This window comes from Schistocerca serialis, chromosome 3, assembly GCF_023864345.2.
Source record: "Schistocerca serialis cubense isolate TAMUIC-IGC-003099 chromosome 3, iqSchSeri2.2, whole genome shotgun sequence".
Lineage (NCBI taxonomy): Eukaryota > Metazoa > Arthropoda > Insecta > Orthoptera > Acrididae > Schistocerca > Schistocerca serialis.
Genome location: NC_064640.1, coordinates 601463823 through 601483995, shown reverse-complemented (window position 1 = coordinate 601483995; position 20173 = coordinate 601463823). Strand labels below are relative to the sequence as shown.

Sequence of the window (20173 nt, the reverse complement as noted above, 5' to 3'; positions counted from 1 at the left end):
CGAAAAGAATCTTTTTTCGTTTTTTAACTATGCGACCTAACTTCTGAGGTCATCAGTCGCCTAGAACTTAGAACTAATTAAACCAAACCAACCTAAGGACATCACACACATCCACGCCCGAGGCAGGATTCGAACCTGCGACCGTAGCGGTTCTCGGCTCCAGACTGTAGCGCCTAGAACCGCACGGCCACTCCTGCCGGCAAAAGGACCTTTGTTTTAATGATTGTCACGCCAGCTCGTGCATCGTATCCATGACACACTCCTGTATTTCGCGATAACACAAAACGAGCTGTCATTCTTTGAATTTTTTTCAGTGTCCTCCGTCAATCCTATGTGGTAAAGATCCCAGAAGAGGTTGGACAAGTGCATATTGTTGACACGCTCTCTAGTAACTGTGTTGCATATTCGAAGTGTTCTGCCAGTAAAACGTACTCTGTGTGATCATTCCACTTGAAGCTGTTCGTAATTGTATTCCTGGTATTTATTTGAATCGATAACCTGTAACTTTGTATGATCTATCGTGTGACTGAAATTTAACGGAATTTTTAATGCTAATTGAAGGACTTCGCACTTTTTGTTGTTCTCGGTCGATGGCCACTTTTCGTACCATGCAGATATCTTGTGTAAATCATTTTGTAATTCGTATTGATGTTCTGACGTTTAGCTGACTGTAAACGAAGATTCTTTTAATATTAACTGAATTTTCCGTCGGTGCTTGGCAGAATATGATGATAATATTAGGAATGAAAACACTTCCTAACGTTTTGTAAAGTTATATTTATTTGGTCACGCACCGGTTTTCGGCTTCTCGGGCTATCTTCAGGTGACAGCTGAATGTCGCAGCCGTCCGTTGTGGCCGAGCGGTTGTAGGCGCTTCAGTCCGGAACCGCGCTGCTGCTACGGTCGCAGGTTCGAATCCTGCCTCAGGCATGGATGTGTGTGCTGTCCTTAGGTTAGTTAGGTTTAAGTAGTATTAAGTTCTAGGGGACTGATGACCTCAGATGTTAAGTCCCATTGTGCTCAGAGCCATTTGAACATTTCAATGTCGCAAACACAGGTAAACACGATGCGCGACTTTCACAGATATAATTTGTACAGAAGATTCAAAAATGAGAAAGTGATTACCTATGAAAAATTGCGATAATTCATTTCGTAAAACAGGGGTAAATGTAAAAATGTAGTTTACCCCGTTTTATATAGTGTAATTATTGTAATGTTTTCCTATGTAAACACTTGCCATTTTCGTATCTTCGGTACAAATTATATCTGTATAAGTCGCATATCATGTTTCCAGTGTGAAGATTCTTTTTATCATAAAAATATTCCATTTGATATGTCCCTGAGGATTCAAGGAATTATCAGTTTCGTAGTGGCAGGGGGGGGGGGGGCGGCATTAAAATTGTAGATGGCGAGCAAAGAATGAGAGTACAGTAAGAACGTTCTCAAATGGATGTAGGTTGCACTAATTATTCAGATATGAAGCAGCGTGCACGGAATAGCCAAGCGTTGACGGCTACACCAAACCAAACACGACAAAATATTTTATGTAAGGCTCTGACACTGATTAATTCATATTAATACTGACCGCCTTGTGTCAACTGCCTAAACTAGTTGCTCAGTGTCATAGTTCGTCGCGTTCTGATTCCTGCATGGCTCCCAACTATCAACGCGGCGTGTTAATTGGAAGGCGACTAGCTGCTTCACTCTGATGCGCCCTTAAGATTTCCCAAATGTCGAAACGGTTATATGTCTACCATTTTCCAGAAGTATACTTCACGTCTGTTGATCCACAAATCTGACCGATTTTTCAAGTTTTTTAAGTTCAGTTACCGCTAAGTATGATGTCATCTCCAGTTATCCGCCATACTGAATTTGTAGCCATTTAAATAGCTGTGGTCATCACTGTCATTTTGCTACATGCAGGTCTTCCTTTATGTTAAACGTCCGGATAGCCGTGCGTGTTAAAAAGTGCCACTTCCGTGACAGTTAGGTCCGCCTGGCGGATCGACGATGGGGGGTCGGTGTGCCGGCCAATCTGGATGTCTGTTTTTAGGCGGTTTCCCACATCTCACAAGGTGGATACTGAGCTGGTACCCAAGTTTCGCTTCAGTTATAAACTTCGCAAACATTTATAAAACTTTCGCTCATTTTCACATGAAAAACCCTGCATGCAGAGAGAAGGGGTGCACATATTCCTTCCTTGGGGGAGGGGGGGGGGGGAAGGAGGGGGGCGGTATGGGATGGCGACAGAAAAGGCATCCGGCCACCCCTTTAATTAACTGTGCCGTATCAGTTAACCATGGCAACCCTGTGCTGATGCCGGACAAAGGCACAAGAAAAAGAGTAGAAGGTCTTTATATTGTGTTCATGATACTGATCTTAAATATGGAAAACCTACCTAAAGATGAAACGTAGTCGTCCTGTTACTATGAAGAGACACTGAAAGGGAAATTTTTGTGCTGTAACTAATTTGGTTATGAAAAGAATCGATATGTGGTAGTTTATAATGGTATTTGTGCACGAAACGCGGAAAAGAAGGTAACCACAAAACAAATGCTGACTTCTGTCTGTAAATAAGATCATCAGACGAACGTTGCAAGCAAGTGCGTGGATGAAAAGACACTCTAGAGATTCTTCTCTTTTCCTACAGAAATAAGTTATTAAAATTCTTTTAGCGCAAATTTTCCTATTTGCAAGCTTGTTATGTGTAAAACTTTTATATTAGGAGGACAGAAGTCCGTCCGTCGTAATACTAACTAAACTGAATGTGATAATTTATGTGCTGAACCAGAGGCCAAAAAGATGCTGTTGAATTCCGTTAAATTTATCAGACTGTTATGTAGACCTATCTTCATACAATGCCTCTCTGGGAAATATGCTCTTCAGTTACGCTTCAGAACGTTCTGAGACAATCTAACGCCCGACTTGTTATTGGTGTAGCTAGTTGACCTTAAGTAGCTTTTACTTAGCCGCCGGGGCACACGGCGCTAAAACTCATTCAGCTTTCTGCGTCAGAAGGGAATGTATGCTAGTCGCTATGTTGAAGAGGGTTCTGACGTTCTCTCTTCCTCCGCGGTAAAGGACCGAGTTGTTGCACTTTTCGTAAGTTACATATTTCCTGAGAGCAAAGTACTTTCTGCAATATCAATTGCAGGTTTAGTGTATTACGTTTCACTGCTGTTCAGTGGGTATTTTGGGCATTTAGAAATGTCGAAAAAACGAAGGTAATCGGTCGGGTCGTGCCCTTTCAAAGTAACCGGCCCGGTGTTTACCTGGAGCGATTTAGGGAAATCACGGAGAATCTAACTCCAGATGGCCGAAGGCGGATTTGAACCACCACCCTCCCGAATGCGAATCCATGTGCTAACCACTGCACCACCGTTTATACTGAAGAATGCGAAATGAAGTCGTCAGAAAATATGCCGGTGTCGCTTTAAAAGATCATCTGTTTTCCCCCAAAGTGATTGTTTTTTGGCGAATGTGGGGATAGAACTGTGTGCAACCTATTCTGTCTGAACTTGAGGTGATTCTCCACTTTTAAATACCATACTGACGTTCGGACCTTAAGTCGCAATAAGAGTTACCCGTCGTAACAAACTCACCGTTCTGTAACTCGTCCATATTATTGTCGAGATATCAGTGACCAACGAATTATTAGCTTCCAGAACCGTTTCAGGACATAATTGAGTGATCTTGAAAACATTACGATCAAGAGTATGAATGGCGCGACTAGTTTCATAAACCTTCCTGGTGTTCACATGGCGTGAGATAGTTACGCCACGCTGAACCTAAATTATCGTGGCAGATCGAAGATTTCATCCCAACTCGTCACTGTTAAGAGTTCAGTTTCTCGACTACTGACCCATCTCGCTCCATGTCTGAACTTCATATCAGATAATAATTGACAGGGTCATTTTTTGCCTGCTTCATATTTAAGCCGCAGAAATCTTCTTGAAAACTGTCGATGTCATTGTCATGTGGTGCATACATTGATGTCTGGCCAAGTTATGTAAAGGATGATGCACTACCTTTGTAAAATGATACCTCACACCTTAAAAGGCACTAAAACATTGATAAGCGACGGATCTTAGCCGTGTGGGGGCAAATAATTGAGTGGTGGGTATCTAAACCAGAGTTCTAAGCCAGAGTAACCCTTTCTTGCTCACCTCTTTGGGAAGGGCCAACTCCTGAATGAATAATCCAGATACTGCGTGAAAACTGAGAAACAACTTTTAGTCCGTAAATGTTTTTTTTTTTTACTTGCCTTATTAGAACAACTGTCATAGCTGAAGATAAATAACAAAATTGCGCCAATGCTTTTTCCTGTTTTTCCCATGGAATCAGTGTTCTGTAGTTCTACATTGTACAAGAATGTAGTGTATCTCATCCTGTCGCTCCCTTTCGCTTCGAAGTCTTTAATTTTTTTAATAGCAGCTCTTTCGTGAAAATTGTGTGATACTACAGGTGTTATTCCACAGTAAATGATAGGCGCTGTATGGCTTAGGCAACCTCATAGCATCTGGAAAAGTGTACCATTCTAAATTTGCCGTTTTCAGTTCCATGATTACATACAATCGCGCATGACGTTCCAAAAATGTCCAACGTATTTAACAAGGCACATATGCAACTTCCAACAGACATATCGCTATTTCCCAGGCATTCTAAGCCTTAGTACTGTGCTCGAGGAACGCTGTATACTGGCGAGTGCAAAACAATACTGGGAGTAGAAGTGGCTTCAGCGTAATAAGCGTTTCAAACACTGTCAAGCTCTTTGTATATATGGTGGCGTGTCATCTATCTAGTGTGTAAATGGTTGCGTGCGAGCGCACCCCTCTACTTCCGACACGTGTGCATACTTTCTGCGCTCGCCTGATGGGACGTGACGTGGAAAGTAGCGACTAGACACAAACAGCGCCTCACATTCAAGCAGGCTTCCAAGCTGGAAACATTTTGCGTAAGACAGAGGCTGTAAGTAATGTTATCTGCATAAATCGTACGGAAAATTTGTTGACTGAAAAAAGAAGGCGATCTGGTTGTAATGAAGGGTAGGCAACTACGGATGCTGACTATGGGAGAGCAAACACTCTTTTTATGGGAAATCCTTATCGGCGCAATTGAATTGATACAGTGCTTCCTGACGGACCTCCACAATTTGCAAATGACTGTCTGATCACTGGGAAGTTCTACGACAGGGATTCAGGAGTTGGAGGTCAGGAAAAATGTTGCTGAAACAGTATAATGCACGTGATAAAGAAGGCGGAGATGGATATTAAATAATTTTACTATGCAGCCCTGAAACAGATAATGGGAAGCCAACTGACAGGTACTGTAGTGCATGTGTACATCCCAAATGTATATTGGGCTTACCTTCAAGTTTGGAAATCCTTTCTGTCTTGCTAGTATTTCCCTGTGCATATTTTCACCTCCTTCGATAAAGATTTGGTGGATCAGAACAAAATGAAAAGTCCCAATACACCAATCATTCTGTTTTAAATTATCACATTTGGAACATCGATAAAAGAACTCCCGGAAAGACTTAAGGGTGTCAGTGTGTCGTAAAATACACGTTCAGTTAATACGACACACTAGTAAAGGTGGACGGTGAGAATTGTAATACGGAGTATTTATGCAATCAGAACAGTACCGTGTCGCCCTGTACGGCGCTCCATTGTCTCTACTGGTGACATGGCGTAGTTAGCATGTGAATTAAGAGCGGACTAATTTATAATAAACGGCTAGTACCTCTCTCAGTACCGCACAGGCTCTCAAATACTCGTCCATTGCTACAGCAGTGTAGCGCACCAGCCGTTTTGACTTCCCTGTTCATACGACGTGACAAGGTATTTTACGAACAAAAACTTTAATTCTGGCTTTTGTGGTGTAAAACTGCTAAGAAGTTACTTCTTTACTGAGTTGTCATCAATAAAGATGTAACCTAGGAGGAGAAACAACTGTTGGTAACACGAAAGAAATTGTTTTAGCTACATGATGTAAAATTTTAGTCGCACGAAAACGCCTGAACACTCGTCCATTTGGTGGATCAGAACAAAATGAAAAGTCCCAATACACCAATCATTCTGTTTTAAATTATCACATTTGGAACGTCGATAAAAGAACTTCCAGAAAGACTTAAGGGTGTCAGTGTGTCGGAAAATACACGTCCTGTTAATACGACACACTAGCAAAGGTGGACACGGCAGAGAGATAAATAAAGCTTCAAACACCTGCGGCGTAGTATGCGGAATCAGGAAGTATGGCAGCAGCAGACTATCCTATCGTTAATGGATGCGAAATATCAGCAGAGTGACAGACAGACGGACAAAAATTGGCACTTTCTGATTAGAAGCGTGTCGTAATTTCAGTCCATGTAAGAGACTTTCAAACTCCAATACTGAAAATATTTAAAAACAATTGATGACTACGTGCTCGCGACCCAGAATTGCCAGTAAAATTAACTTTTGTATGTGGCATACAGTGAGAATGCTGAAAGGCAGAATACCGCTAGAGATATTCAGAGTAGATATGGATAGCAATACGGGACGGGGAAGGCTACTAATAAGATGTAAGCGTAGCACCGACATAAATACTGCAGAGATGAGTAAGGACAGATACTGGCGGGAAAGCAGAGAAAGCACATAATGAACTAGAAAAAAAGCGATGAATAGCAAAGAAACAAATATGAAATTCGCTTTACTCTCGACAAAAATAGCCCACCCCGTTTTCCCGGCCACAAACCGCGCGTTAAGGGGAGTTGGAATGCCCTATCTCGCCAATGTTAAATTTGCTAACTTTGTGTACCTTTTTCTTTGGAACTATTATCTTCAGAACTTTGAAATTCTGGCAGAGGTTTTCAGCATATATTGTGAGCCCACTGAACTAGAACCAATGTTTTCTTTTTGTTGGTATAGTATTTATGAATTTTTTACCATTAAGCCATTTTTTATTGGAAAAAGTATAACATAAACTTCCCTAGTTCAGAGAATAAGCCAGTTCTTGTCATGATTCTAGTTCAGTGGCCTCTTTGAACTGTTTTGCAGCATTTCTGAAAATTTGAATGTTGTTGGTTGAGTGGTTTATGAGATAAAGGTACATGTAACACTAAAAATGTCAAATGCCAGAAAATGCGATTAAAGTAATTTATTATGAAAATTCACAAATACCTTTTATTCTATTATCAAAAGTGTCCAGCAGAGTAATCAGGGTCATCTTCTAGTTCTTCTTCTTCACCTAGAAGCTTTCTTCTCCTTGCTGCCCTTGCTTTTTTTGTATTAAATTCAGCTGCATACTGAGCCTTCCTTACTCGCACGCTGTCCAGAAGCTGAAGACCTCTGATGGTGTTGATACCAGGAGCAATGCCGAGCCTTGCCATGACCTTTAGCCTACCCATATGACCATCATTGAATGAAATAACAGCATCACTGACTCCCCATTTCAATGTTTTTATCCCAACAAATACATTCTTAGGTACACGAGTCCAAATGAGGTTGTTGAACGACTCGTTTTGATTCTGGGTACAACCATGAAGACATTTTCGCAGAAGATCAGGATGCCCCAAGTCTCTATATATTGGTTTAATTACTTCCATAACAGCCAATGGAATATAATTTTTATGGTGATAAGGATCCCCAGTAGCTTGAGATTTTCTATAATTGCACCATGACTGAGGACCATCTGGACAAGCAAAATGTTGAGGATTATCATCAGTTGATGATCGATGTAAATATGTGGCCCATACAGCTTGTCTCATTTCCTGCAAATTATTTGCATTATTTCTTATTGCCATACCATAGTATTGTTGTAATTCATTTATAATTTTATCTGACAGGCGACCTCTAATGGTTTTACCATCTGACAAAATTTTGTCCTTCAGATTCTGTTTCAGTTTCCTTAGACGAGTGCCCATTCGTTTCTGAACATGACCGACACATTCTAGTTTAGTTATTGTCTTATTGACATATGGCATGGATTCTGTAACACTTTTGTATGCCTTGGAGTCCCCATCTCCAAGGAATTTTGTGTAAAATACTCCCCGTTCTTTTTCTGATCTGCTAAACATTTTCACAGCAGCGGCAGCCTCCATGCCTCCACTCGTACCTTCATAATTCTTGCTACATATGTGAGCTGCTTCTATCTTACCAGATGCACAATGGTAACAATGTTTAGTGAGCACTTCATAGTCCAAAACTTTACCGCTGTCCACACTAGTAACAGTAGCAACAGCATTTTTGGATGTGTGACCCCTTTTCTGCCAGGTTCCATCAAAAGCAACAGGGATATCTGGGTTTCCTTCATTTATATATTTTGCTTCACTGGCAGCAGCTTTCATTGATAAATCTGCTACAGACTGAACAGCATCTCCTATCACTTCAGTGTAATTGTCAATTTTAGCAGGTGGAGGTGGAAGATTCATTATGGCACAAAATGTTTGAGCAGCAGTATGTCCTTTACCAATTGCTCTCATTGCATACATTAGCCTGATATTACTCTCAAACAAATTGCTACTGCATGTTTTAGAGCTCCAAAAACAGGTCTCATTTTCACAACTGGCACAAACTATAGCAATTTTGCAGGAAAGTCCTATAGATTTTGTTATGTTCATATCAAAAGAACCTCCACAAAGATTACAACACAAACATTTCTTCATAAACTCAGTAAAAACAGGAAAGTCGACTAAAACATATTGTTCATTAGAAGCTTCATCTGTAATTTCACTTGCACAGTTTGATAACTTCTTTTTTGATGCACTGGTGGGCGTGTCTCCTTCACACATCTCAGCTGTACAAACGTCAGAACTTTCACCAGCATCAACAGGTGCTGAAGCAGAATCACTTGAACAAACGTTATTTGTAAATCTATTACCGCGAAACTTTCGCTTTTTAAATAATGATGCACTCCTAGGCATCGTAGAAACTACGCACTCACCACTGAAAGTCAAAACAAGACAGATAACAAACTCCAAATGAGCGACAAACTAAACTCGAGGCTCAAAACAAACACTCACAGATCAAAAACTGAACAATAAACACAGCTAGTCGTAAAAACAATGGTACCTATGGAAGGATCAAAGATTCTACAACTGAAGAGTGAAATCCACAGCCTTCTATATGTAATGTTTTCGGAAATGCGAAGATTTAAATGTGTACAAATCACAAGATGGGTAACTTTGCTGGGCGCACATGTAATTTTGAAAAATTAAATAAAAATACTTCCAATTGGAATTTCTTAACAAATTTTGCACCATTTTAAGCAGAAAATTTCAAATTAAGTTATAAGGTTAAAAACTGAAAATGTGAATTTTTTCCATTTTCCGGCATTCCAACTCCCCTTAAGAAGAAATGTTCAGTGTCGTGTTAAGAGTGGCGGCGAAACTGGCGCGCACCACTGCTGTAGTAGTCTAGTAGAATGTCTGGAAGCCTGTGCGATAGTCATGTTATTCATGTTACAAGTGCAAAATAATGTGATAGACATTTCATCGCCCTAACTGGTTTTCTTTGATAACGGCGTTACATTTTTTCCCATCCCTCTGAACCATAACATATCAGGAAGTGTTGCGCGTTTCCGTTGCGTCTATGATCTACCGTCATATCGATTATTAACAGGTTCCCAACGAGGGCATATCGTCGGAGCTCGTTTAGTTAGCACATTAACGACACAAATCTGATAGGGGTATTTGGAGCCACTGTATCTGTTGTACAGGGTGTATAAAGTAAAAGAAGTCTGCTAAGCGCTATACGACACTGATAACCAGGAAGATTATCATTACCTTTATTGAGGTATGTGTGAAACAGAGTACATACAGCGACGCGTACTCAAACAGAAATATCATAGTACACGTGTTATTGTCAGGCCTCAGGAAACAGTGATTTCAAAGAAGAAAGGTGCACAAAACCTGGACCACCGATTACCTGGACCGGAAATGCCTTGTGATCCGACGAGTCCACGTTGATAATTCTCTACTGCAGGACACGTTTACATGTGGATAATAACAGGGATGGTGTATAATCTAGACAATCATCTTCTGTCTTTGAAGCAGGTGGAGATTCAGTCGAGGCAATGACGGCTATATTATGGTCACAACGGGTGAAATATGTGAAACTATTTCAGGTGGCCACGTTCACTAAGTCGTACACGAGTTATTCCAATCAGGGGATCGCATCTTTCAGCCTCTCGCATTTCTGGAAATGTTTGAACTTGATCAAGAAAATGAAATAATGTCTTCACTGGCCTCCATAGTCAGTGGCTTCGAATAGTAACATTCCCCGACTATCTCTCTGGTAATGATAAATTTCTTTGCAAGAAATGAGAAGAAACAGTTTTGCCCACCATTCAAGATTAATGGAAATTGATGTCAACTAGTACCCAAGCAGTTTTGGACGCCAAATGTGAGCCTATACAATATTAGGTGGATGTTCGCATTGTTTTATCCAATCCTTGTATCCGATTTTTTTTAAATGGTGTATTTCCATATACCGATGTATTTCGGTTACTGACAAATCGGGCCGGTAGTGTCTACTATTGTTTCTTTCGTTTTACGTTCTGCAGTTGTTTTTTCACTTCACGCCACCTGAATCAGTGTTATCTATCGCTGAAATACATTCCGCAAATCTTAACAATGTTTGCACAAATTGGTTTTCCTTGTCAAGTTATCAGTCGAGGATTTTTATTTCGCTTCTACTATTTTCCATGGAAAATTTCGATGCCGTGATAACTATTTATAATATCATAAACAATTATCATGACACCGAAATTTTCCCAGGTGACACACAATGTAGAGAGTCTTGGTGCTTCCGTTTGCTTCACCATATTCTCTCCACAATTCAAGGTCACTTTTAGGATTGTCAGATCCCTCTATACATACCTAGTTTCAAATCTGTGCTCATCATTAACACATCAGTGCCGAAAGGGTATTTTATTTGAAAATAATACTCTGTGGTCAAAGAGCACGACCAACATTGCTCCGCACTTGCATGGCACGGATTCAAATATATTGATAGCCTGTCGTCAACCAAGTGAGATGTCCGCCTCGGTAACTGCGCTGTCAGAGCGGTGGATTGCTAAGCAAGAGGGGCCCGGATTCGATTTCCGGCCGGGTCGGTGTTTTTCTCCGCTCGGGAACGGGGTGTTGTGTTGTCCTAACGTTCGTATGTTCCTAATTGACATTACATTATTGAAATGGCTGAATATACATTATTGAAATGGCTGCAAAAAGGAAAAAAAGCTGAAATGTACAAAGAAAGCATTGTAGTTCATAAAATGGAATTAAACACAAGTGGCACCAGCATACGGCAGATAAAAATTACATCCAATCTCTTCTATACAACATAGAGGCTTCAAAAAACGTGACGTGGATATTATTACTTTGGCAACTCTGTATTATTGCCTATACCAGTAGTTTGTCACTACGTTATTGAGATAATTCACACGCATGTATATGTGGTTTGTGTTTGGAGACTTGAGCCTTTGCAGAATAAACGCTGCTTCATTCGGTGTGCTCTTATCCACGATATCCCTTCGACCAATGTCGTCAGTCATTACAGGGTAACGTCTTGTTGCTAATTCACCCACTTGCATAAACAAGTTAGGAGATCTATTAGTTTCGACTTATATTATGTGTGCTGTTAGTGTTTTAACGTCCTACAGGTAAACTATTTTGTGACGCATACTCCGAGGGCTGCCTTTGTTTCTGACTATAGTTTCCCTGATCTCCAAATACCTCCCTTCGTTCGAAAGCGAAGTCACATTCGTGAAATTACTCTTTGTGACGGTCCACTGGCATTTGCGTCCTGGCGCTGTGCCTAACCAGCTTCTGTCCTGCCAGTACTATTCCTTGTTACTGAGATAATGCATCACTTTTATTCATATTAGCCCGAGCTCCGGCCGCTTCTGGAGCACTAGTGCTTCACTTGCCAGTCACGTATTTAGCTCACAGGTAACTAAGCGAGCCGGGCGGCTTTTTGCTTCTTCCTGTATCAGTACAGGGTACTTACACTCTGTTTTATCCGGAACAGTTTATTGTCTTTAGGATATCATGGTCGTGCTTCTCTGACCAGCATGCAGAGTGATAGTTGTCAATGAAAAGACTTCTGCGGTTTGCAATACTTGACTATTAAAGAAAAAGAATTAGGCACCACTAGAATTTTTAGCTGCCAACAGTCAAAACTTCCTCTAAACGGTATTCTGACTATGAGCCAGCCAGCACCTTTTGCAACTGAATTTTGTTTCTTAGCCAAGCACATTTGATAAAATATTTTAGGCACTTTCAGTAGTCTCCTATTTTCTGTTCGTGTCCACTGGCTCTTCGGTTAGCATGTGTGGAATTATAATCGCGAAACTTCTCGCTATAAACCCCTGCAATGATATTACTGTTGCACTTGATCGTGCTACCACTCTAATTTTTAGAGAGAGTTGCGGAGAGAAGTGCTGCCGTTCAGAATGGCAGGAGGAGAGGGAATAAACTTCCTCCCTAAAGTAGTGTTACCAACGAAAAGAAAAATGCAAATGTAATGAACACGTATATGTTTCATGTAGAACGTGAAATATCGAGTACGGAAGTAGATTCGTATAATGGTAGGAACTGCATTATAAAAAAATGAGTTTTAACAAAATTTCGAAGTAATAAAGGTTGAACATAGGCTTTATTGTTGTTATTATGCAGAAGAGTTCCTAGATTGCAAAGGCTGGTGGTTACTTCAAATGGTTCTGAGCACTATGGGACTTAACATCTATGGTCATCAGTCCCCTAGAACTTAGAACTACCTAAACCTAACTAACCTAACTAACCTAAGGACAGGACACAAAACCCAGTCTTCACGAGGCAGAGAAAATCCCTAACCCCGCCGGGAATCGCACCCGGGAACCCGGGCGTGGGAAGCGAGAACGCTACCGCACGACCACGAGCTGCGGACTTTGTGGTTACTTACTGGGGACTATGGAACCGACAAGTAAACAGTCATCAGCACGGTGCATTTACAGAGGTTGAAACACCGTGAGAAATGCGTGCTTGAACATACACACGCTAGCCAAGCAGGCAGGCTGCGCTGTTCTATTTGACCACAAACGCTACCTGTGCAAATTTCCTCAATGTGTGGTCAGAACCGTGTTCTGTGTGTTGTGCATTATACCGGAGCTAGGTGAATTCGAACGTGGGCAAAACGTTTGCGCTCGAATTGTGAGTGCTTCTGTAACTAATCTAGTCGAAGTGTTTGGTTTGTCAAGAGGCACTGTATCAAATATTTGTAACGCACACGGGAAAAGCGGAAAAACATCATCCGCTAAGTCGCAACGCGGACGGACGCATGTGTTGAGTGTTCGTGACGAAAAGTAAGAGGACGACAGCTGCAGAAGTCGCTGCAGAACTGAATGTCGCACTCGCGAACCTTGTCAGTACAGAAACAACACAAAGTGAGCTCGTAAGCAGAGAATTTCAGAAGAGCTGGAATTTCAATCATGGACTTTGCGGCTGGTCTCGGCGGAGGTTCGAGTCCTCCCTCGGGCATGGGCGTGTGTGTGTGTGTGTGTGTGTGTGTGTGTGTGTGTGTGTGTGTGTGTGTGTGTGTGTTTGTCCTTAGTATAATTTAGGTTAAGTAGTGTGTAAGCTTAGGGACTGATGACCTTAGCAGTTAAGTCCCATAAGATTTCACACACATTTGAACTTTTTTTTTTGCATTTCAGAACCGCTCATCAGTGATAGAAATGCCCATAACGGGAAAACCTGGACAATGGAGCAATAGGAGAAAGTAATTAGATTGGATGAGTCTTGTTTGATTCTGTTTTCAAGTTCTGGCAGAGTTCACGTCCCAAAAGTGAAATATGGCGGGGGTTAGGTGATGATTTGGGCACCCATATCATGGTATTCCATGAGCCCCATGGCTCCTCTGCTAGGTCGCTTTACTTCCAAAGATTGTGACCATTTTGGCTGATCAGTTCATTCTCATGGTACAACATTTGTTCCTCAATGGTGATGCTGTGTTCAGAGAAGACAGGGCCCCTTCTCACACACCTCACATTATCCAGGACTGGTTTTCTGAGCAAAAGGATGAATTGTCGCATCTACCCTGACCACCAGATCTAAATATGGTATATTTTGGAGAGTGGTGCGTGATTCCTATCCATCGTCATCATCGTAACCTGAACTTGCCACTATTTAGCGGGAAGAATGGTAGGATTTCCTACGCCTATTACGTATGGTTGTATGTTACGTACGTTGTTTCCATATTTTTATCCACTCGTTTACGTGTGGAGTAAAATGGCCTGAATGCGGGATGGGATTCTTGCTGTGCTTCCTCAAATGTGTTAATTTCTACGCTCAGTTCTTCACGCAACGGATTGATATGTTTATGTAGAACGAAATACCCGATGATTTCTGCAGTGCCGCCATCGATTCCATGAATCATCCCTCACAGTAGACAGAAAGAATATTCGGTGCACAAATAATGAATAGACATAGAACTACGGTATATTTGATTACTTTTTCACATACCCAAAGTGTCCTGGAGGTGACAATCACTTTACTGTCCTGGAAAAATACCTTGGTATCAACCAGACACTGACTGTAGGGCCTTCCCATTCTAAAGTCTTCACTTACACAAGTTGCAATCATATCATCTATGAAATTAGTTACAGTGTAACTAATATTATAAATTAAATTAATATTGTATAAAATGAACGTCAGTTGTCCTTATCGCACTTCCAAGGGATAGAGACACAATTACTTTTGTCTCTGTGGATGTAAAGTTTGGCCGCCCGGGGTGGCCGAGCGGTTCTAGGCGCTACAGTCTGGAACCGCGCGACCTCTACGGTCGCAGGTTCGAATCCTGCCTCGGGCATGGATGTGTGTGGTATCCTGAGGTTAGTTAGGTTTAAGTAGTTATAAGTTCTAGGGGACTGATGACCTCAGAAGTGAAGTCCCATAGTGCTAAGAGCCATTTGAACAATTTTTTGACGTAAAGTTTTATATTGTGCAAACTAATAGGTCCTCACTTCTCACATCTGGTTAGATATCCAACACAAACATATATTCTTTTGTGTCTGAAGCAAAATCTTTTCGAAAGTCGGAAAACACCAAATCTACTTGGTTATTTTGTTTACTGCTAATAGGATATTTGTGTGAAGAGAAATCGTTGTTGAACACTCTTTGTTTTGGGACTCGTGTCAATGAGCATTGAGAAGACGGCTCCGTTAAAATTAGGACATGATATTTGAACTCTGAATCTACACACATCAAAAAAAGTTTTGTATCACCCCAGTTCCCAGAACTCCTGAAGATAGACGTTGATTGTGGATACTGTATCACAGACAAAGTCCCTTCGACTGGTCAGAGAGATCACTAAACCCGCCCAAAGATGTAAACAACCATGCATGAACAGCGCCTATTAGACGAAGGGGGTCAGACAGCCGATCAGTACCAGTTATTCCACCAGGAAGGAGGTACACGGCTCGTGTTGTCTGTAGTTCAACCATGCCTAGACGGTCAATACCGCTGTTCGATCGCGTCCGCATTGTTGCTTTGTGCCAGGAAGGGCTCTCAATAAGGGAAGTGTCCAGGAGTCTCGGAGTGAACCAAAGCGATGTTGTTCGGACATGGAGGAGATACAGAGAGACAGGAACTGTCGATGACATGCCTCGCTCAGGCCGCCCAAGGGTTACTACTGCAGTGGATGACTGCTATCTACGGATTATGGCTCTGAGGAACCCTGACCGCAACGCCACCATGTTGAATAATGTTTTTCGTGCAGCCACAGGACGACGTGTTACGACCCAATCTGTGCGCAAATAGGCTACATGATGCGCAACTTCACTCCCGGCGTCCATGGCGAGGGCCATCTTTGCAAACACGACACCATGCAGCGCGGTACAGTTGGGCCCAACAACATGCCGAATGGACCGCTTAGGATTGGCATCACGTTGTGTGATGAGTGTCGCACATGCCTTCAACCAGACAGTAGTCAGAGACCTGTTTGGATGCAACCTGGTCAGGCTGAACACCTTACACACGCTGTCCAGCGAGTGCAGCAAGGTGGAGATTCCCTGCTGTTTTGGGGTGACATTATGTGGGGCCGACGTACGCCGCTGGTGGTCATGGAAGGCGCCGTAACGGCTGTACGATACGTGAATGGAATCCCCCGACCGATAGTGCAAACATATCGGCAGCATATTGGCGAGGCATTCATCTTCATGGACGAGAATTCGTGCCACTATCGTGCACATCTTGTGAATGAATGACTTCCTTCAGGATAACGACATCGCTCGACTAGAATAGCCAGCGTGTTCTCCAGACATGAACCCTGTGGACGTGCCTGGGATAGATTGAAAAGGTCTGTTTATGGACGGTGCTACCCCTTTCTGTGAAAGAATATGACCTGGCCTCGCTTTTTCTTGTATAAAATATTTTTCTGTTCAGTAAAGAATGTTAGGAGTGGCGCTAAAATCCTGACATAAATTTAGACTGCTCGCGGATGATCCCAGCTTTTCTTCTATCCACTTAGTACCGATACAAATACCGCTCATTTTAGTGGTGCGGCAGTTTTATATGAAGCAGGATTACTTAATTCTCTCCATTTGAGAAACATTTAGAAAGTGAGTCTTTTTGTTGTTTTTGCCACTCCTCGTTAAGTATCTGACAAATAATTTTTGTGCCACTGGCAACCTAAACGTATGACCAAAATTTCTCGGTGTTTTGGACGTGGTCATGAGGTAAGGTTTTGCTTCGGTAGTCTTGGAAATGAGTTTCGATTAACACCTGTCTGTCCGAATCTCTACTCGTTTCATTGTGATTATAATGAAGGGGGCACTGTTTCTCAAGAAGCGTCTTACTATATACTTTTTATATCATGCGAGGGTGTCAACCATTTTTAACTGCTCTGCAGGCTACACGTTTTATGCAACGTTTTAACAGCTATTTATCGGAAGACTAGCCACAGACCACTACATTTCCAAAGCCAAAATTAAGCTGTTCAATTTCTCATGTTTCATATGCTACACGACCTCCTGCCAGAGTAAATACAAAATTTGTACACGTTTTGTTGCTTTTCTAGCCTTTCGGCCTCTTCGTAATCATTATTACGACATCTTGCTCATTGTCACGGATCCTAGTTTCTATGCGAATGGAGTATCTTCCAAGGCATCTGATTACTTCGTCTAGTAATTTTTCATTGTTAATGGTTTCGCAAACAGTCCTCTTTACGTACAAAAATACGGATACACCAAAAACACAACACATTACCATATCTAACACCGTGTATGAAAACTGGTGGCATTTAAAATAGCTATCACTCGTCGCGGAATGGATAAAATCAGCTCCTGTATCATTTTCAAGGAATCTTATACCATTTTTGCTGTAGGTTAGTGACAAGTTCAGGTAACGTTCAAGAATGTGGATGGAGATCACACACCCTTCTTTGCAAAGTAAACCATGAATGCTTAGTATTGAGTCTGGTAATTGTGATGGTCGGGGAGATACAATAATTCATCCTGGTGCTCACAAAAATAGTCCTAGACGATGCGAGCTGTGTGAACAAGTGCCCTGTCCTCTTGCAACACAGCATCACCATTGGGGATCAGATATTGAACAATGGGATGGACCTCATCATCCAAAACGGTGACGTAATTCTTGAAGTAATGCGACCTTGTGAAGTACCCATGGAACCCATAGCACACTATGGTTTCCCAGATAATCACCGAATGCCCGCTGTGTTTCAAACAGTTTGAAGCACTGTACAGCAAGACCCATCCGACCGAACGACACACTACCATTGCTCCACAGTCCAGGTTTTATGGCTACGGCACCACGTTTTGTTATTACGGGCATTTGTATCACTGATGAGTGGTTTTGAAATTCCAGCTCGCCTTGCAATTCTATGCTTCTGGGTGTGTCTTCCTGTTGTTTTTGGTGCTGTGAGGGTTGCGAGTGCGACATTCAGTACTGCAGTGACTCTTGCAACTGTCGTTAGAGCAGCTCCGACATCATGCACTGTCTACTGCACAGAAGGCTGTTCTGACCGCGATTGACACTTGCAACGTCACGAGTGCATTGCTGAGATCAAATACAACAGTGCGACCTTCAAAAGGTTCAAATGGCTCTGAGCACTATGCGACTTAACTTCTGAGGTCATCAGTCGCCTAGAACTTAGAACTAATTAAACCTAACTAACCTAAGGGCATCACACACATCCATGCCCGAGGCAGGATTCGAACCTGCGACCGTCGCTGTCGCTCGGCTCCAGACTGTAGCGCCTAGAACCGCACGGCCACTGCGGCCGGCCAGTACGACCTGCGGGCTTGGCTAGCATCTGCATCTCTGTTCAGGCATGCACGTCTCGTGGTGCTTCCATATTTTGGCCAACCTCTGTACCCATGGGTATATGGGAAACGTAACTGTGGACAGGGCCGTGTATATGATCTATAGGCCCCTAGGCGGATCTAAATAGTGAAAATACTGTGGTAACTAAGTCGAAGCAAAATCAGTTTCAGAATTAATTGTTTAACGCACTATTTAAGGCTTAATATTTGTGTAAAGTTTTATTACTCTTTTTATGATAGAGAAGACAAGATAGAGAAATTAGAGAAAGAAGGAAAATATGATTTCAAGGACAAAGAAGCAATGGATTTGACATTCAGGGAAATGAGGAACAACAATTGACTGAAGGAAGTAGAGGCAGCAGACGGTAAAATGGTGAGTGAACCCCAAGCAATAATGAGAAGATTGAAAGAATATATAGAATGGCTATACGCTGCAGACAGACGACCAAGTGAAGAAGAGCTTGGGGTAGAAAAAGATGAAGTATCAGATGATAACTAGTGAGATTGATGCATCTATGAAGGAGCTGAAAAATGGAAGGGCAATGGGAATTGATGAGATTGCTGCGGAACTGTTAAAGTCATTGGAGAAAGTAGGGAAAAGGGAGTTGATTGAATTGTGTAATCAAATATACATGACAGGAAAATGGCCAAAGGACATTACAGAAAGTATGTTAATACCTATATAAAAGAAAAAGAACATCGAAAAGTGTGAGGAACATCGAACAGTATGCCTGATGCCGCATGCAGCCAAGGCTGTATGGAAAGCTGAATTGCGTAATAGGAGATGAACAATTTGGTTTCAGGCGAGGAGTGGGGACTAGAGATGCCATTGGGCGACTGAGAGTGATAGGGGAGAGGTACATGGAGAAGAAAAGGAAGCTGTATGTTGTGTTCATTGATCTTCAGAAGGCTTTTAACGGTGTCATATGGGACAAACTAATGGAAATCCTAAAGAAACATGGAGTTGACTGGAGTGATATGCGGCTAATTAGAAATTTGTGTTTGAACCAGATAGCAAGAGTAAGAATATGAGGTGTGATGAGTGAAGAAATTGAACTGGGAAGAGGTGTAAGACAATGTTGTTTATAACCAACGCTGTTCAGTATCTATCTGGAGGAAATTAAAGTTTTGATGAAAGGAGAGGAGTTTGTAAAGGGGGTCGGAGAGTGGAGTGTATAAGATTTGCAGACGACATGATTATGATGGCAGAGAGTGAAAGAGAGATGGAACAAATGTTAGATTATCTAAACACAAAATTACAAGAATATGGAATAAAGATTAACAAGAAGAAAACGAAAAGCATGGTAAATGGAGGAAAGGGCAGAAAATGTCGTATGAAAATAAGGGGAGAGGAAATAGAGCAAGTGAATAAATAACTTCAATTACTTGAGAAGTGTAAGAATTGATTATATGTATTGCTCAACAGAAATTGGGAAAAAAATTACAATGGCAGAAGAAGGATTCAAGAGGAAACAGAAATTACTTTGCGGACCACTAAATAAAGATCTGAGGAAAAGACGTGCCAAATGTTACATCTGGAACGTAGCACTGTATGTCGTGGAGACCTGGACATTGAGGAAGGAAGATGAATGAAGATTGGAGACACTAGAGATGTGGATATGGAGAAGAATGGAAAAGGTGAAATGGGAAGACCGAATAAGAAATGAAGAAGTATTAAGAAGAGTTGGAGAAGAAAGAAACATGTTGAAAGTCATCAGAAAGAGAAAACGGAACTGGATTGGACATTGTTTGAGGAGGGACTGTTTATTGAAGGAAGGAATGGTGGAGGGAAAAAGGGGAAGAGAAAAAAGAAGATATCAAATGCTGGACAACATCAAAGGAGACAAATATTCAGACATGAAAAGATCAGCTATGG

General features: G+C 41.7%; 1 protein-coding gene across 1 annotated transcript in view; it reads left to right on the top strand.

The window, feature by feature from the left end:
* LOC126470483 (phosphatidylinositol 3-kinase regulatory subunit alpha) overlaps nucleotides 1-20173 on the top strand; it is a 47980-nt gene that overhangs the window by 4527 nt on the left and 23280 nt on the right. The window lies entirely within an intron of this gene.